The following is a 17,294-nucleotide window of genomic DNA, read 5'->3' on the forward strand; positions in this document are numbered from 1 at the left end:
TTACTGTCAGAAGGTCCTTCCTGATGTTTAGTCGGAATCTCCTTTCTTGGAACTTGAAGCCATTGGTTTGAGTCCTAACCTCCACAGCAGGACCAAACAAGCTTCTTTCCTCTTCCATGTGATACCCCTTGAGCTATTTGAAGATGGCTATCATATCATATCTTTGCTGCCAAGGAGTGTGGTGGAGTCTCCTTCTTTGGAGGTCTTTAAGCAGAGGCTTGACAACCATATGTCAGGAGTGCTCTGATGGTGTTTCCTGCTTGGCAGGGGGTTGGACTCGATGGCCCTTGTGGTCTCTTCCAACTCTATGATTCTATGATTCTCCTCTCAGTCTCCTCTTTTCTAGGCTAAACATACCCACCTCCTTCAACCATTCCTCATAAGGCTGCGTTTCCAGACCCTCACCAATCTTGGTTGCCCTCCTCTGCACACGTTCCAGCGTGTCAATATCCTTCTTAAATTGCGGCACCCGGAACTGGACACAGTATGCCAGATGCCTTGTCGACTGGGCATACAGCTTGCCTGTGCACTTATCTGTCCTTAAGTGGAAAGCCTTCTGAAAATATCGAGTATTGATTGACCTATGAATTGTAAAGGGATCTATCACAGGAATGGGGAACCTGTGGCCCTCTAAAGTGTTATTGGACTCAAACTACCATCAGGTCGAGCCAGCATGCTCAATGGTTAGGGATAATGGGAGACCAACAACACCTAGACTTGGTTCTCCATCCCTGAAGTGTTAATTTAAAGAAAAGTAAATCTATGAAAGGGACGTGGGTGGCGCTGTGGTCTAAACCACAGAGCCTAGGGCTTGCCGATCAGAAGGTGAGCAGTTTGAATCCCTGCAATGGGGTGAGCTCCCGTGGTTCGGTCCCAGCTTCTGCCCACCTAGCAGTTCAAAAGCACATCAAGTGCAAGTAGATAAATAGGTACCACTCTGGTGGGAAGGTAAATGGTGTTTCTGTGCCCTGCTCTGGTTCGTCAGAAGCAGCTTAGTCCTGCTGGCCACATGACCCGGAAGCTGTCTGTGGACAAACACCAGCTCCCTCGGCCCATAGAGCGAGATGAGCACGCAACCCCAGAGTTGTTAGCGACTGGATCTAATGGTCAGGGGTACCTTTACCTTTAAATCTTAATGAAGTGTCCAACTAAGGTGTCATCATTATTATAGATGCAATAGATGCAAGATCATTTTAAGCAAAATGTGTGATTGACACTGCTGATCCCTTTAATACAACTGTTTAAGTGCTCAGTTATCATGCATGTTATACTGTATGGGAGCATCATCTGATTTTATGCGCATATGTGGTTGTTTTCTTTTAAAAAACCTCCCCCTTCTATATTTAGTGAAAGCTGTGTGTTATCACTGATCCTTAACTACAAACCTGTTAGACAGGTTGTGCCTCTGTTACACAAGAGATCTGAAGGCTGAGAGACAGAAGCTTATTCAAAGTTATTCCACCCGGTTGTGCCATTACTGAAATTTGAATGGCGTCCTGGCATGTTTTGTACCATTAGGCCATGCTGGGGCATGGGTTGCCATGTTGTGCACTAAATCGCTGAATTTTTTTTCATGAGGGTTTTTAAAAAAAGAAAAGGAAAAACCTACAAATCTCAACAGCAATGTGGAGAACTGAATTGAAGAAACTGAGAGAAGCAAAATGGACAGATCCTTCCATCCCTTATAATAAAAAGTAATATATCAAAAAAGGAGGAAAATAAAGCAAAAGAAAAGAATGCTCATGAGGAAACGAGAGCCAGTGTGGTGTAGTGGTTAAGAGCGGTAGTCACATAATCTGGGGAACCGGGTTCGCGTCTCCGCTCCTCCACATGCAGCTGCTGGGTGACCTTGGGCCAGTCACACTTCTTTGAAGTCTCTCAGCCCCACTCACCTCACAGAGTGTTTGTTGTGGGGGAGGAAGGGAAAGGAGAATGTTAGCCGCTTTGAGACTCCTTAAAGGGAGTGAAAGGCGGGATATCAAATCCAAACTCTTCTTCTTCTTCTTCTTCTTCTTCTTACAAAACACAGTTGTATAAAAAAGAGAAAGAAAAATGAACAGAGAAAAAATAACTGGAAGAAATGGAAAATTGATAAAAGGAACTCCCGCCTCCCTATCTGACAATTGGATTGGATAACAATTGGATTACAGATAACAACAATTATTCAAAGTGTTTAACAGATGCACTCCAGAAGAGTTTCCCCCCTTCTGCAGGATGTAACTTTTCCAAATTTCCCTCCTAAGCCCAGGCTTTAACCTTTAGTCACTCGGACAGCACAATATGACTATTCTAATGTCCTTCTAGTAATCCAAATAGATATCCCTTATCTTGGCAGAGTGAGTGATTTTGCTTAGGATTAGCCTACAGCATCCATAAAATGGGAATTTTTGTTGTTGTCTCCTTCAGTCAGCAGTGGCCAAGTGTATAACTAAATGGGGCGATGCCAGGGATTTGGCTCATGGGAGCTGGATGAAAAAGGCACCTGGAAGGAGTGGGAAGAACGGGAAATGCTGAAATTACAGGGTTCAGGAGGAAGAGATACACAGCCAGCATCTGTTCAAGTCCCTGTTGATTAAAAGCAGTCTTCCTCTTGTTTTTATTTTGTGCAGGCATTCTCTTTCTCTTTCTCGTTCCCTCTCTCTCTCTCACACACACACACAGAGACGCACACCCATTAACTAGTCATTAGGGAAATTGAATTTCCTAGTGCATTTGGAAACAAACTGAGGGCCAGCAATTAGCAGTTCTGAGTAAAACAGCGCAGGGTTTTTCTGCTCTGTCATTGCTCACTTGCATATTACATATCCACTCATTGTCACAGTAACCTACTATCTGACAGAAGGCAGATGACGTTGCACAGGAAACGGAGATATGGAGAGGAAACGTTTTGCTGATAGGCCACCCAGGCATGCAGCCCCTACATGGACTGGCATGCTGGGAAGCTGCTGCCCAGAATGGAATGTTCCAACCGAGGGATTTTTCAGTATTGTGAGATTCTCCTGTGCAGAGGGGAAAGGTGCGTTTTTTCTTTCTTTTAATTTACTGAAAACATTTCTAGGCCACTTTCCCATACTTGCTCAGCAAGGGGTTACACGGAATAACCGCACAGCTAAAATAACAATAAAAACACACACAATCCAGTTTAAGGCGTTTCAGTTACCCCAGGCATTCTAATTTGTGTTATGCTTTTTGCTGCTGCTTCACATATTATTGTTATTTTTTTTCTATGCATATCTTTATTGTTTTAAAATAGATACACTTATGCCAGGAAAGCAAACCAACCAACCAACCAACCAACCAACCAACCAACAAACATACAATCAAATAAACAAACTATAAACTGACAAACAGACAATAGCAATATATGAAACAACACAATTCTTATAACTAACATCCTTCACATATTATTGTTAATGCAATTGTTCCATTGCATATTTTAGTGCAAGGGTTAGGAACTTGCAGCCTTCTGAACGTCGTTGGGACTCAGAGAATCATAGAGTTGGAAGAGACCACAAGGGCCATCGAGTTCAACCCCCTGCCAAGCAGGAAACACCATCAGAGCACTCCTGACATATGGTTGTCAAGCCTCTGCTTAAAGACCTCCAAAGAAGGAGACTCCACCACACTCCTTGGCAGCAAATTCCACTGTCGAACAGCTCTTACTGTCAGGAAGTTCTTCCTAATGTTTAGGTGGAATCTTCTTTCTTGTAGTTTGGATCCATTGCTCCATGTCCGCTTCTCTGGAGCAGCAGAAAACAACCTTTCTCCCTCCTCTATGTGACATCCTTTTATATATTTGAACATGGCTATCATATCACCCCTTAACCTCCTCTTCTCCAGGCTAAACATGCCCAGCTCCCTTAGCCGTTCCTCATAAGGCATCGTTTCCAGGCCTTTGACCATTTTGGTTACCCTCCTCTGGACACGTTCCAGTTTGTCAGTGTCCTTCTTGAACTGTGGTGCCTAGAACTGGACACAGTACTCCAGGTGAGGTCTGACCAGAGCAGAATACAGTGGCACTATTACTTCCCTTGATCTAGATGCTATACTCCTATTGATGCAGCCCATCAGTTGCAATCATTGTGGCCAATGGTTAGGAATTATGGGAGCCTGGAGTCCAACAATATCTTCAGGGCCACAGGTTCATCATTCCCAGTCATGGACTGGCTGGACACAGAAGAATGGTGGGAGGCACCAGATGGGAGAACCCCCAAGGGAAGAAGGCTCGGAGCCAGGAGATTGGAGGTGGGATGATGACGAGTCAGTGTGGGATGTAAAACTGCAGTCAAGTACAACTTTCCTACAGTGGACATGTTAGGGGATGTTTTCTACCATTCAGGAGAAGACTTCCTGTTTCCTCCTGAGCTGGGAGAGACTTCCACTACATGTGACTTGAAGAGGGTGTGGTCTGTTGTATTTCGATGGAGGCGCACATGGCCTCCATGTTCTGATCAGTGTGTGTTCTCCAGTTTGCATGTTGCTGTGTGCTTGGAGAAGTGACTGCTTAGTCGCAGTCATAGAATCATAGAATCATAGAGTTGGAAGAGACCACAAGGGCCATCGAGTCCAACCCCCTGCCAAGCAGGAAACACCATCAGAGCACTCCTGACATATGGTTGTCAAGCCTCTGCTTAAAGACCTCCAAAGAAGGAGACTCCACCACACTCCTTGGCAGCAAATTCCACTGTCGAACAGCTCTTACTGTCAGGAAGTTCTTCCTAATGTTTAGGTGGGATCTTCTTTCTTGTAGTTTGGATCAATTGCTCCGTGTCCGCTTGTCTGGAGCAGCAGAAAACAACCTTTCTCCTTCCTCTATATGACATCCTTTTATATATTTGAACATGGCTATCATATCACCCCTTAACCTCCTCTTCTCCAGGCTAAACATGCCCAGCTCCCTTAGCCGTTCCTCATAAGGCATCGTTTCCAGGCCTTTGACCATTTTGGTTGCCCTCCTCTGGACACGTTCCAGTTTGTCAGTGTCCTTCTTGAACTGTGGTGCCTAGAACTGGACACAGTACTCCAGGTGAGGTCTGACCAGAGCAGAATACAGTGGCACTATTACTTTCCTTGATCTAGATGCTATACTCCTATTGATGCAGTCACTTGGGACTAACTTCTTTATGAAATAGTTCTACAGTGGAACCTTGGGTTGCAAACATGAGCCGTGCGGGAGGCACGTTCACAACCTCCAGCGCCGCTTCTGCGTACGTGCGGGTCACGATTCGGCGCTTCTGTGCATGCGCAAAGCATGATTTAGCGCTTCTGCGCATGCACGAGACCAAAACCTGGAAGTAACCTGTTCCGGTACTTCCGGGTTTGGCGTGGTGTGCAACCCAAAATCGCATAACCTGAAGCGTCTGTAACCCGAGGTACCACTGTAGTTGTTATGTAACCTAAGCCTGCCTTCAGTGATATGTCTGTGAATCTGAATGAATCTGTGAGTAAACTACTTTTATATTAACGTTAATCAGATTCTTGTGCTTATTCTTTTTAAGTGGGATTAGAAGGGATTTTACCAGGAAGGAATCTTTAATGGTAAGACTCCGATGAGTCAGCAACAAGCTGATCGCTGCATAATTTAAAAAGGGGGATGTTTGATATGGAACTTGCTAGTGCAAGTTAGGAAGGATATTGCTAAATAATATATCCTCTCCTGCCTCCCTAATCATCCCCACAGTCAGAGGGAGAAGAGGGAGACGACTGGAAAGAGGAGGTGGCAGATGCTGAAGGAGTAATAGGGCTTAGTGAGCTAGGAGAGTCTGTGGCAGAATCAGAGGCAGATGCTGAAACAAGAGAGGAGGCAGACCAAGAGGCAGAGAGATGAGTCAGGTTGCTGAAGAAGCCAGGGTGTCTCCTGCTGCAACAAGCTTCCCTTCCATCAGCCTCCCAGGACTCAAAGAGGGATGAAGAGGGAGGAGCAGAGACAGAGGCATTGGCATAGTCTCAGATTGCTTGGAAAGGGCCCAGGGGAGGAGGAGATTTAGGCATCTGTGAGAAGGCTTCAGAGCAGAAAGAATGGTGATTGTTCTTTTCATAACATCATAAAGAGAGTTGGAGAGTTTTAAGGTCACAATACATGGCTCCTTCCTGGCTCCTTCCTTGTCTTTCTGCTAGCAGGTGAAGACTTTCTTGCTCCAACAGGCTTTTGGGAATGGACTGCTTTTAATTAATGGGCTGGTGCCATACTGTTTTTACTGTGATTATTGGGGTGGTTTTAATAGATTTTTAAAATATGTATATCATTTTAATCATTTCAATGTTTAATTGTTTGTTTAAATTATTTTTCCCTACCATTTCAGCATTTTTATTTTTGTGTTTAAGCTACCTTCAGTCCCATCAGGTATAAATAAATTTCTCCTCCTCATAATCACCGGACTTTCTCTTGAACTTCTATGTGCAATGGCTCACTATGGGAGAATAAACTGGCCCATCTGTCAAGGGTCTATAATGATGCTATAACAAATGTGATACTTAAACAAAATTTTGCTGTAATGCACACGATGTTTTGCTCACTCAGGCTCTGCCTTTGCTGCTCACTAGTCAATCTGATCTCTCCCCTTCTCATACTAAATACATTTCATTAGATACGTACCACACACAAGGGTGTCATTTGTAAATTTAGCAAACATCTTTACTACATTCTTTGCTCATAGGCACCCCATAGTGCCAAACTGCAATTAAAAAGCCATAACACTCCATCACAGCATATTCAAAACCAAAGGAAAAACAAACAAACCATGCTATAACAGTGGTAGTAACATTGCTTTTTTCTTAAACAATGTTTAGGAGTACTCTCATTTTGACTCAAGAATATCACCATTTTACAGTTCTAATCGGGGGACATTGTTGTTGTTGTTAGTCATTTAGTCGTGTCCGACTCTTTGTGACCCCATGGACCAGAGCACGACAGGCACTTCTGTCTTCCACTGCCTCCTGCAATTTGGTCAAACTCATGCTGGTAGCTTCGAGAACACTATCCAACCATTTCGTCCTCTGTCGTCCCCTTCTCCTTGTGCCCTCCATCTTTCCCAACATCAGGGTCTTTTCCAGGGAGTCTTCTCTTCTCATGAGGTGGCCAAAGTATTGGAGCCTCAGCTTCAGGATCTGTCCTTCCAGTGAGCACTCAGGGCTGATTTCCTTCAGAATGGATCGGTTTGATCTTCTTGCAGACCATGGGACTCTCAAGAGTCTCCTCCAGCACCATAATTCAAAAGCATCAATTCTTCGGCGATCAGCCTTCTTTATGGTCCAGCTCTCACTTCCATACATCACTACTGGGAAAACCATAGCTTTTACTATACGGACCTTTGTTGGTAAGGTGATGTCTCTACTTTTTAAGATGCTGGCTAGGTTTGAATCGGGGGAAATAAATACCATAAATGGACAAAAGTACAAAGATTCACAAAATGTTGAGGGGTATGCGTACCCCTGCGCACCCCCAGAAAAAAAGCACTGGGTGGTAATAATAAAACAACAACACAAAGTTCCACCCAGCTGACATTAAAAAACTGACCTTCAGACAGAACAGCCCACTCAACTACAAGCACAAACATTAACAACGAAAAAGGGAATACGATTCGCTTGCCATGCTATAGGTTTAAAAGGTCAAACTGATTTAGTTAAAAGGTACAATTATGCTCATTCCTGGAATTCAGCTATAATATTACTGCCTGCAATAAAGAGGATTCTACAGAAAACACATAAAAAAAATGACCAGTGATTCCCCCCCCCCCATTAATTGATGAGGAATCCCAGGATGTCCTGAAAACAAACAAGCATAAGGCAACCCCCAAACCCTTCAATTAGAAGGGGGTGGGTGGAAATCCATCTCTTTTCTAAAGACTTTTAAAGCTTTTTAAAAAGAGGGATTGCTTTATTATGATATATCCAGGGTTAGTTTGCAGCCCAGATAAAAGCTTCTGAGCCTCCGAGTTTCCACATCGTATTTTTACTTAGTGTGTCTAAACCTCTTTGTCCATTTCCGCATCACTAGCTACTCAGAACAGCATCATCTGTCCTGAGCCACCTGGTGAGAGGAGAGGCCTATCAGGCCGTTGTATCTTTCCTTGCTTATGCTGCCAGGATCATGCCCTGCTCCTTTCTTCTGTGCTAGTTTCAGCGAGCGTTTGATGTGGGGTACTTTTAATGAAAGAAAAGGGATCCCCAAACCAGAATGACAGAACGCAGGCAAAGGAAACGAAAGGAAATAGTAGCACGGGTGGTTGAAAAAGTAGAAAGAGATGTTCAAAAAGGTACTAACTTCCTGTTATGGCAAGCTTCTGTGTACACAAGCCCACTTAAAGAAGAGATTTTATAGACTGGAAAAGACTTTGAAGAAAGCATTCTTTTTTTTTTTAAATGTTTGCTTTCTCTTCCTCCGAGTAGTAACCACATCCTCTCTTCGGCTCTCTCCAGCTGCTCTCCTTCATTTTGGTTACGCCAAGTGGGTCACATGGGATACATGAGCATTCAGAACGGCAATGTGTCATTTGGCAGTTAAAGAGGAAGTGCCTTCCGATGACCTCGCTATCGGTAAATGTGGAGTAATTCATCATTTTTTAAAAAGTTTGCTCAGCTGTTAACTTTCAGTGCACATGCTCCTTTTCAGCCTAAATCTGTTGAAAGCAAAGAGAACACATAAATATATCTACATCTATCCATCCATCCATTGATTCTTACATTAAGATAGATAGATAGATGATAGATAGATAGATAGATAGATAGATAGACAGATAGACAGACAGACAGACAGACATAGGGACATGGGTGGCGCTGTGGTCTAAACCACTGAGCCTCTTGGGCTTGCCGATCAGAAGGTCGGTGGTTTGAATCCCTGCAATGGGGTAAGCTCCCATTGCTCTGTCCCAGCTCCTGCCAACCTAGCAGTTCAAAAGCATGCCAGTGCAAGTAGATAAATAGGTACCTCTGCAGCGGGAAGGGAATCGGCGTTTCCGTGCACTCTGGTTTCCACCATGGTGCCCCATTGTGCCAGAAGCAACTGTTAGGTCCATCATGAGACGTCCGCCAGCTTCTAATCACAGATACCAGCAGCCTTCAAGCAAGCAAACTTGCCTTATTATCGCTCCCTGGCATCCCACTGCCAGAGGATTTCCTCCTTCCATTCACCACTTTGCCTCCTCCAAGTGGAAGAAATCTGGGCAGTGCTGAATGTCACATCCATTGCCAGGTGTGTCCTACTGGAAATAGAAAAGGGCTTTCCTCCTGGCCTGCCTTTATATCCACTCAGTTGCCAAGGGTGTTTGTGACATCACAAGAAACCCACAGCCAATGGCAACAGCTGGGGAGGCATCATCTTCATTGCTTTGAGCCTCACAATGGCAGGTGGACCTATCAGTGATTGTGTGCTTGTTTATTCAGGACATGGGTGGCGTTATGGTCTAAACCACTGAGCCTCTTGGGCTTGCCGATCGGAAGGTTGTCAGTTCGAAACCCCTTGATAGGGTGAGCTCCCGTTGCTCTGTCCCAGCTCCTGCCAACCTAGCAGTTCAAAAGCATGCCAGTGCAAGTACTGTAGATAAATAGGTACCACTGTGGCAGAAAGGTAAATGGTGTTTCCGTGCACTCTGGTTTCTGTCACGGTGTCCCATTGCGCCAGAATTGGTTTAGTCACGCTGGCCATATGACCCAGAAAGCTGTCTGCAGACAAACACTCGCTCCCTCGGCCTGAAAGCGAGATGAGCTCCGCAACCCCATAGTCGCCTTTGACTGGACTTTACCGTCCAGGGGTCCTTTACCTTTTAACTTACATAGCACTCTCTTTGTGTAGATATAAATATAAAATCTTAGACCAGGACCTTTCTTCCTTTTATTTTTCCTAGCATTATCCTGACCCCATTTAAGGATTTTCCCCATTTGATCCTTAGAACAGATTTACAAAGCCCTCAGCCACTTTGGTCCAGGTTACCTCAGGGATCACCTGAAATCCCAGCTTGATCACTGAGATCATTGCCAGGAGGATTTCTCATCAATCCTCCAGCTGGTGAGACTAATTTGACAACAATGAGAAACTGAACATTTAGTGTGTGCCCTACCATTCAGTCGTGGCCTTTTCCAAGTGATTGTTCAAAGATACCCAGTGAATTTTGTGGCTGAGCAGAGACTGTAATTCAACATCTCTCTGGCCCAAGTACAAAGCATTATCCAAATGGCTCTCGGAAAAGTATCTCAGCATGACTTGCAGCAATTCTACATGCTAGCTCTTCCATGGCTACCCAAACCTATTATGTTGTAACAGCTATGTGGGTGTTTTTCTTTCCATTCAGCATTTTTCCAGCACTTTGCAGCCTCCCCAGCTGTCTGTGCTGCCTGATTTGAAAAGCCCCACGGGAGAAGTTACTGCCTATTCTCTTGCCCTGAGCTTTACTTGAAATGTGGGAAGCCAGGGAGACTGGCTAAAACACACTTGAGATTGGTGGAGCCACTGATTTTGTTTTTAAGGAAAGTCATTCCTCTTATCTTTTTTTAAAAAAGCGTCTCCTCTCTCATTTTTTAAAAGCAAAAAGGCTTCACTTAAAAGAACAACAACAAAAACTGGCTAGACAAACAGCAAACTGCCTTCCCGTCACCACAAGTTTACTAGAAAGCTCAGCTGAGACTATCGTTTCAGGAAAGATGATCGTCCATCACAGCACTGCAGAAGAAGAAAGTCGCATCTGGCTTAAAACTTTGCTCTGCAAATTTGTATCAATCTCAATGTCCTACCTCAAGGATGATTAATCCACAAGCTCTGGGCTGCATGTGTCTACCAAGACCTTTCTGTGCTTTTTATCCATTAGTTACTAGCATTTTAAAAAATGTAATCTGCTAGTCCTTATTCTGCAGAGATATATTATAAAAACGAGGGAAACTTTTTTTAAAGGGCTCAAATAATTATTCTACAATTTCATGGTTATATCAAAGGATCCTTCCAGATGATTGGATATTTTTGAATTTGCAAGCGATATGATTTGTCAGTTGCTTTTACCCCTGGAAGTTAGTAGTGTTATGAGTTTCTGAGTGCCAGACCACTTTCATCCCAGGATCCAGCAAGTGTTAGAATTTAATTAAGGCTTGAGGTGCTGAGCTGTGTGTTGGACACTGGTAGTGCATGGATCTAACAAGTGGTAAAAGCTAATTAAGCCAGGCTAGCCTCTTGTGTTGAGGTGATTGCCTGGGTGATGGGTTATTAAGAGAACATTCAATCAAAGGGACTTGGCATGAGATGCCAAATAGCCCATAACAGATAAAGCCAGAGCTTAGAGGATAGAGAGTTAGGAGCAATGTGAACTAGAACCTTAAAGTTAGGCGTTGTGGGACCGAGAAGCAAAGCAGTAGGCAGAGCACGATGCTTGATTTCTGTTTGGCTGTGGCTATTGGGGTGTTGATGCCGTGAACGCCTTCGTTGTAGGCTCAGGTTGCAGATATGTGTAAATAAACCATATATCATAAGGACACCACAGTCTCCGCTTTGCCTTATTTCCAAAAGGAAACATGGACCCTGGGTTAGTGCCTGGAACACTTGAAATCTTGCACTGCCTGGAGACGGGTTACATGCAAGAGTATGTTTAAGAACACCGGGGCAATTTAGCTGATGGGTAGGAAGAATCCTAGGAAGGTCAGAGGCCACTGGTTTTTAGTATTTGCAAACCCTGAAGGAGCATCTCCATCCCCGTCATTCAGCCTGGACACTGAGGTCCACCTCCGAGAGCCTTCAGCCGATTCCCTCCCTGCGAGAAGTGAGGTTACAGGGAATCAGGCAGAGGGCCTTCTTGGTAGTGGCACCTGTCCTGTGGAATGACCTCCCATCTGATGTCAAGGAAATAAACAACCACCTGACTTTTAGAAGGCATCTGAAGGAAACGCTGTTTAAGGAAGTTTTTAATGTTTGATGTTTTATCGTGTTTTTAATATTCTGTTGGAAGCTGCCCAGAGTGGCTGGGGAAACTCAGCCAGATGGGCGCGGAAGGAAGGACTATATATATATATATATATATATATATATATATATATGCTTTCGTAATATATATATATATTATTAAGGCTCTAGCCTGGCCTGACATTATGTAAATGAACATGAAATCTAAATATATGAAAATGGCATGCAACTAAAATATGCAACTATAACGGCAGCCCTTCAAATTCTGATATGCTTACAGGAGGTGGTAGTTCTTGGTGTGGAACAGGTTCCCTGACCCTGTCCTGCTGGGAATAGGAAATGAGACTAAATACGAATCTTTAATATGCCCTAGGTCTTGGCATGCAAAATGTAGCTTTGGATATAGAAAATCTGAAGTAAGCTTTGTAAATAAGCAACATCCTGCAATTTTCTGCTTTTGAGTCATGTTGGACTCTTTCTCTCTTTCTTCCTGAAAGCAAGCTCCTTCTTTGAAATCTGTTGTGGAAGGGGGAAAAAAAAATCCCAAACGCTGTGAAGGTTATTTGCATAGCTGCCAGTTCTTGTGAGTAATCTCCCCACATTAGAAGGGAAATTATTTTTGTGGTGATTCAAGGGATATTCTGTCTGTTTTGGTTAAGCACCTCCGTGTGTTTTTCCTTTCAAGTCTCAGGCTTTTTCATGAGCTCACAGGTGGTTTTAAAAAAAATGTAGCACTTCCTTTTAACTCCCCCCCCTCCATCGCCCATCTATGAAGAAAGGAAACCTAGAATCTTTTCTAAACAGCAGTTTAAAAAAAAGAAGAAGAAAAGCTTGATTTTTTAATATATATTTTTTCGCCTGAAAAAACATAATCAAAGACCGTCCTGGGTACATAATGTATTTGGCAGATTGCCTTCTGTTTGGAAATTCCAACTACTGTTTAATGGCTGAATGCAACCTTTTACTTGATAATGTTTACAGGCAAAATTTAATAGTGCTCCTGAGGTCAGGGGCAACTCCAGGTCCCAGAATTAAACCCTTACCCTTTCTGACTCAAACCCTTTCTGTTGGTTGATTTTCACTTCAACTTCCAGTAAAGCAGTGTTTCCTGAACTTGGGTCCCAAGCTGTTTTTTGGACTACAACTCCCATCATTCCAGCCAGCAAGACCTAGGGCAGGGGCCTACAACCTTTAAGACAAAAAGAGCCACTTGGACCCGTTTGCGAAGAAAAAAAAACTGGGAGCCGCAAAACTCGTCATTATAAAAATAACTTTTTGTCACTTTTTTATTATTTCTTTGTTTGACCCCTCAGAATTACTCCTCCTCATAGAAATAAACGTTAAATTAACAAGTTACCTTTGTGTGTGTGTTCTTCACTCCCCTTCAAAACAGTGACCAGCGTTCATGCCCCCTTTCAATGCAGTGACCAGCGTACATGCCCCTTACAATGTAGCGGGCGGGCAAGTGACGTCGGGACGGTGCGTGACTAACGCACGCACCGCCCCCATGCGACGTCACAGCCAGTACAGCACCCGCCACAGTGGGGAGTGTCGGGGTGCACAATGCGCCTCCTCCCCTCGCTAGTATCCGCCCCAGAGCCGTGGCAAAGGTGTAAAAGAGCCACATGCGGCTCCGGAGCCGCGGGTTGCAGACCCCTGACCTAGGGCATATTAAAGATTTGTATTTAGTCCCATTTGCTTCTCCCAGCAGGACAGGGTCAGGGAACCTGTTCCATATCAAGGACTACCTGCTGTAAACATACCCGAATTTGAAGGCCTGCCATTATAGTTGCATATTTTAGTTGCATGCTATTTTCATATATTTAGATGCCATGTTCATTTATATAATGTCAGGCGAGGCTAGAGTAATACTACTACTACTACTACTACTACTACTATATTATTTATACCCCGCCCATCGGGCTGGGTTTCCCCAGCCACTCTGGGTGGCTTCCAACAGAATATTAAAAACACGATAAAACATCAAACATTAAAAACTTCCCTAAACAGGGCTGCCTTCAGGTGCCTTCTAAAAGTCAGGTGGTTGTTTATTTCCTTGACATCAAATGGGAGGTCATTCTACAGGACAGGTGCCACTACCAAGAAGGCCCTCTGCCTAGTTCCTTGTAACCTCACTTCTTGCAGGGAGTGAATCGGCAGAAGGCTCTCGGAGCTGGACCTCAGTGTCTGGGCTGAATGATGGGGGTGGAGACGCTCCTTCAGGATTTGCAAATACTAGAAACCAGTGGCCTCTGACCTTCGTAGGATTCTTCCTACCCATCAGCTAAATTGCCCCGGTGTTCTTAAACATACTCTTGCATGCAACCCCAATCTCCAAGCAGTGCAAGATTTCAAGGGTTCCAGGTCAGGGATGATGGAAGCTGTAGTTCAAAAACAGCTGGAGACCCAAGTTTGGAAAACACTGCAGTAGAGGTGTGCACCATTACTGCTTCTTAGACTTTGGGGCTGATCCCAGAAGAATTAAGCCATGGTTTTGTGGTCTAGTAATTTCTATGAAGCTTCCTAGGCATTGGGGTAAACGATAAGTTCATATGAGAAATATAGAATAACAGAGTTGGAAGGGACTGCTAGGATCATTCTAGTACAACCCCCTGCAATGCAGGAATATTTTGCCCTATGTTTGGCTCGAACCCACGGCCTTGAGATTAAGAGCCTCATGCTCTACTGACTGAGCTATCTCACAGCTATCGCACTGCCTGTCAGTTACCTGGCACTAAGGCATTGCTTGGCAACTGTCCGCAGGTATAAGCCAGTCCTGTCCTGTCCTGTTCCCCAGTCCTGTCCTTGAATTGTAACCTTGCAGGATGTACTTTCTGAATGAACATCGAGTGGCTAAGTCTCTTCCTTTAAGTCTTAAGTAAAAGCAACACTACGAAAAGGGCAAACAGCATCTGCTAAGTTCAGGACATTGGGGGAAGAAACCCGATGTTACTGACTTACAAGGATGAATTGTGTGCTAAATGAAGGACAAGAAATAGCTAATGAACAGATCATATTGTGCCGTAGGTAAGGAACTGGAGGTCAAAAGAACACAACATTTGAAGGAAAGAGAACGTGCAGTGCAATGGTGTGCTACGCATCTTTACTCCAAAGGAAGTCACACTTCAAGGCCATTTGGCTTATTTTTTGGTAAATGGTGTAGAATTGCAGTCATCATTTATGACAAGCTGTTAATATCCTATAGTTGGAGTCATGGTCATTACAGTCAGGCAACTCCCAGTCTCCTATGATTGGATTTTTGGAATGTTATTACCTTGCATCATTACCTGCTGATTTTTATTTTTATTTTTGCATCAATTATGCATTAGGTACTCACATTTTAGCATTGGTTCTTTATTTAGCCATCTCCCCCCCCCCCCCAATTTTCATTTTAGTTTGTGCTACCTTTTCATCCCTCAAGTGCTGCCCTGGAAGCTGAGAGCAGCCACTGAACAACAGATTATGAATACTGCTGCTGTTAGTAGAAAGATATCTCTGGCAGCTGGGGTGGTTTTCAGTTGGATTGAGTCAGGAAGTTGCCAGGAGATGTGCAAATGATGCCTAAAGTGGAAAGCAGCTGCAAGAGTCAGGACATGCTGCTGGAGACACTTCAAATATTAGAAGAACGTCGGTGAGGTCTAAGCTAGTTGATCTTTTCCAGCTAACTTGTGCAAAGGGCATTTTCGGCAGCCTCTCCCAGAGGCCCTTTGCTGCTTCATCTGGCAGCCTTAAATGGCTTTCTGGCAACTGTCCAGGGCCAGGGCAATTCAGCGGCCACCTGGATTCTGTGTTCAAGGGTAAGTGGGAGTGGAATTCTCCCTGAGAAGGCTTCAGTCTGTAATGAAAAAAGAGAGAAAAGTTTCTTTGCACTGGGAAATGAAAGGAAGTACAGCTGAGATGCAGCTGCCTGAGAGCGATGCGTGTCCGCAGATGTGGCCATGAACTCATTTCTAATCTACGTAAACGCTACCTGCCCCTGATCCCATATCCGTATGCTTGTAAAAAATCCATGTGGCTTGACTCCATAAAACAGAGCTGACAACGTCATTATCTCTTAAGCCTGGGGCAGTGGCGTAGCGTGGGTTGTCAGCACCCGGGGCAAGGCAAGTAATTTGCACCCCCTAAGCCGTGGATTTGTGCCCCCTAACCCTAACCCCCAGATGTTGCGCCCGGTGCGGCCGGCCCCCCTGCACCCCCCACGCTATGCCACTGGCCTGGGGTAGGCAACCTAAGGCCCGGGGGCCGGATGCAGCCCATTCGCCTTCTCAATCTGGCCTGCGGGTGGCCCGGGAATCAGCGTGTTTTTACATGAGTAGAAGAAGGGTTTGGATTTGATATCGTCCCCCACAACAAACCCTCTGTGAGGTGAGTGGGGCTGAGAGACTTCAAGAAGTGTGACTAGCCCAAGGTCTCCCAGCAGCTGCATGTGGAGGAGCGGAGACGCAAACCCGGTTCACCAGATTACGAGTCTACTGCTCTTAACCACTACACCGCACTGGCTCTCTGTGTCCTTTTATTTAAAATGCATCTCTGGGTTATTGGTGGGGCATAGGAATTTGTTCATTCCCCCCCTTCAAAATATTGTCCGGCCCCCCACAAGGTCTGAGGGACAGTGGACCAGCCCACGGCTGAAAAAGGTTGCTGACCCCTGTTTAAGACAAGGCAAAACAGAGGAGTGAATAACCACCCAGCATGCATTGTCCTTACCGAAAGGGACTGCTTCAATCGCCCTTACTCACAGTGAATCACACTTCACTTCAAGTACAGTAGCTGGGGGTGGGGGGGAGAAACCCCTTTGATTTAAATGCCTGACTGCCCAGATTGCATCATAATGAAGCATGCCGGTGTCCTTGGTGAAAAACCCTGTGGGTGATGCCAGTGTTAAGGTGTTGAAGGGCACCTTAGCTGCATGTCTGTTGGTCTTCAATGGGATCTTGCTGCTCATCCTTCTCTTTTGCTGGAGTATCCTTTGTAAACAGCTGCTGTGACACTAGTGAAGCTCTACTGACTCAGCATAAGTGGGAGCAGCGTCTGACTCAGGCAGATATTACAACCGTAACTTTAACAAATGAGAGCTAGGGACACTCTGAATGCACAACCCCCTCCTGATACTGGTAATGTTACCAATTATTATTATTATTATTATTATTATTATTATTATTATTATTATTCAGTTTATATACCACCCTTTAACAGAAGATCCCAGGGTGGTGTACAAAATTAAAAACATATTACAGTGGTACCTCGGGTTACATACGCTTCAGGTTATAGACACTTCAGTTTACAGACTCCGCTAACCCAGAAATATTACCTTGGGTTAAGAACTTTGCTTCAGGATGAGAACAGAAATCGTGTTCTGGCAGCGCGGAAGCAGCAGGAGGCCCCATTAGCTAAAGTGTTGCTTCAGGTTACGAAC

General features: G+C 44.5%; 1 long non-coding RNA gene across 1 annotated transcript; it reads right to left on the minus strand.

The window, feature by feature from the left end:
- Positions 1-8,329: 8,329 nt before the first annotated feature.
- Positions 8,330-9,185, minus strand: LOC310660097. Its single transcript, XR_014503180.1, has 2 exons — positions 8,927-9,185; positions 8,330-8,618 (listed from the first exon to the last, which is right to left on the minus strand). It is a non-coding gene; the product is annotated as an uncharacterized lncRNA (long non-coding RNA).
- Positions 9,186-17,294: the final 8,109 nt, after the last annotated feature.

The sequence above is a fragment of the Podarcis tiliguerta genome (genome assembly GCF_965153285.1).
Source record: "Podarcis tiliguerta genome assembly, chromosome: 11".
NCBI lineage: Eukaryota > Metazoa > Chordata > Lepidosauria > Squamata > Lacertidae > Podarcis > Podarcis tiliguerta.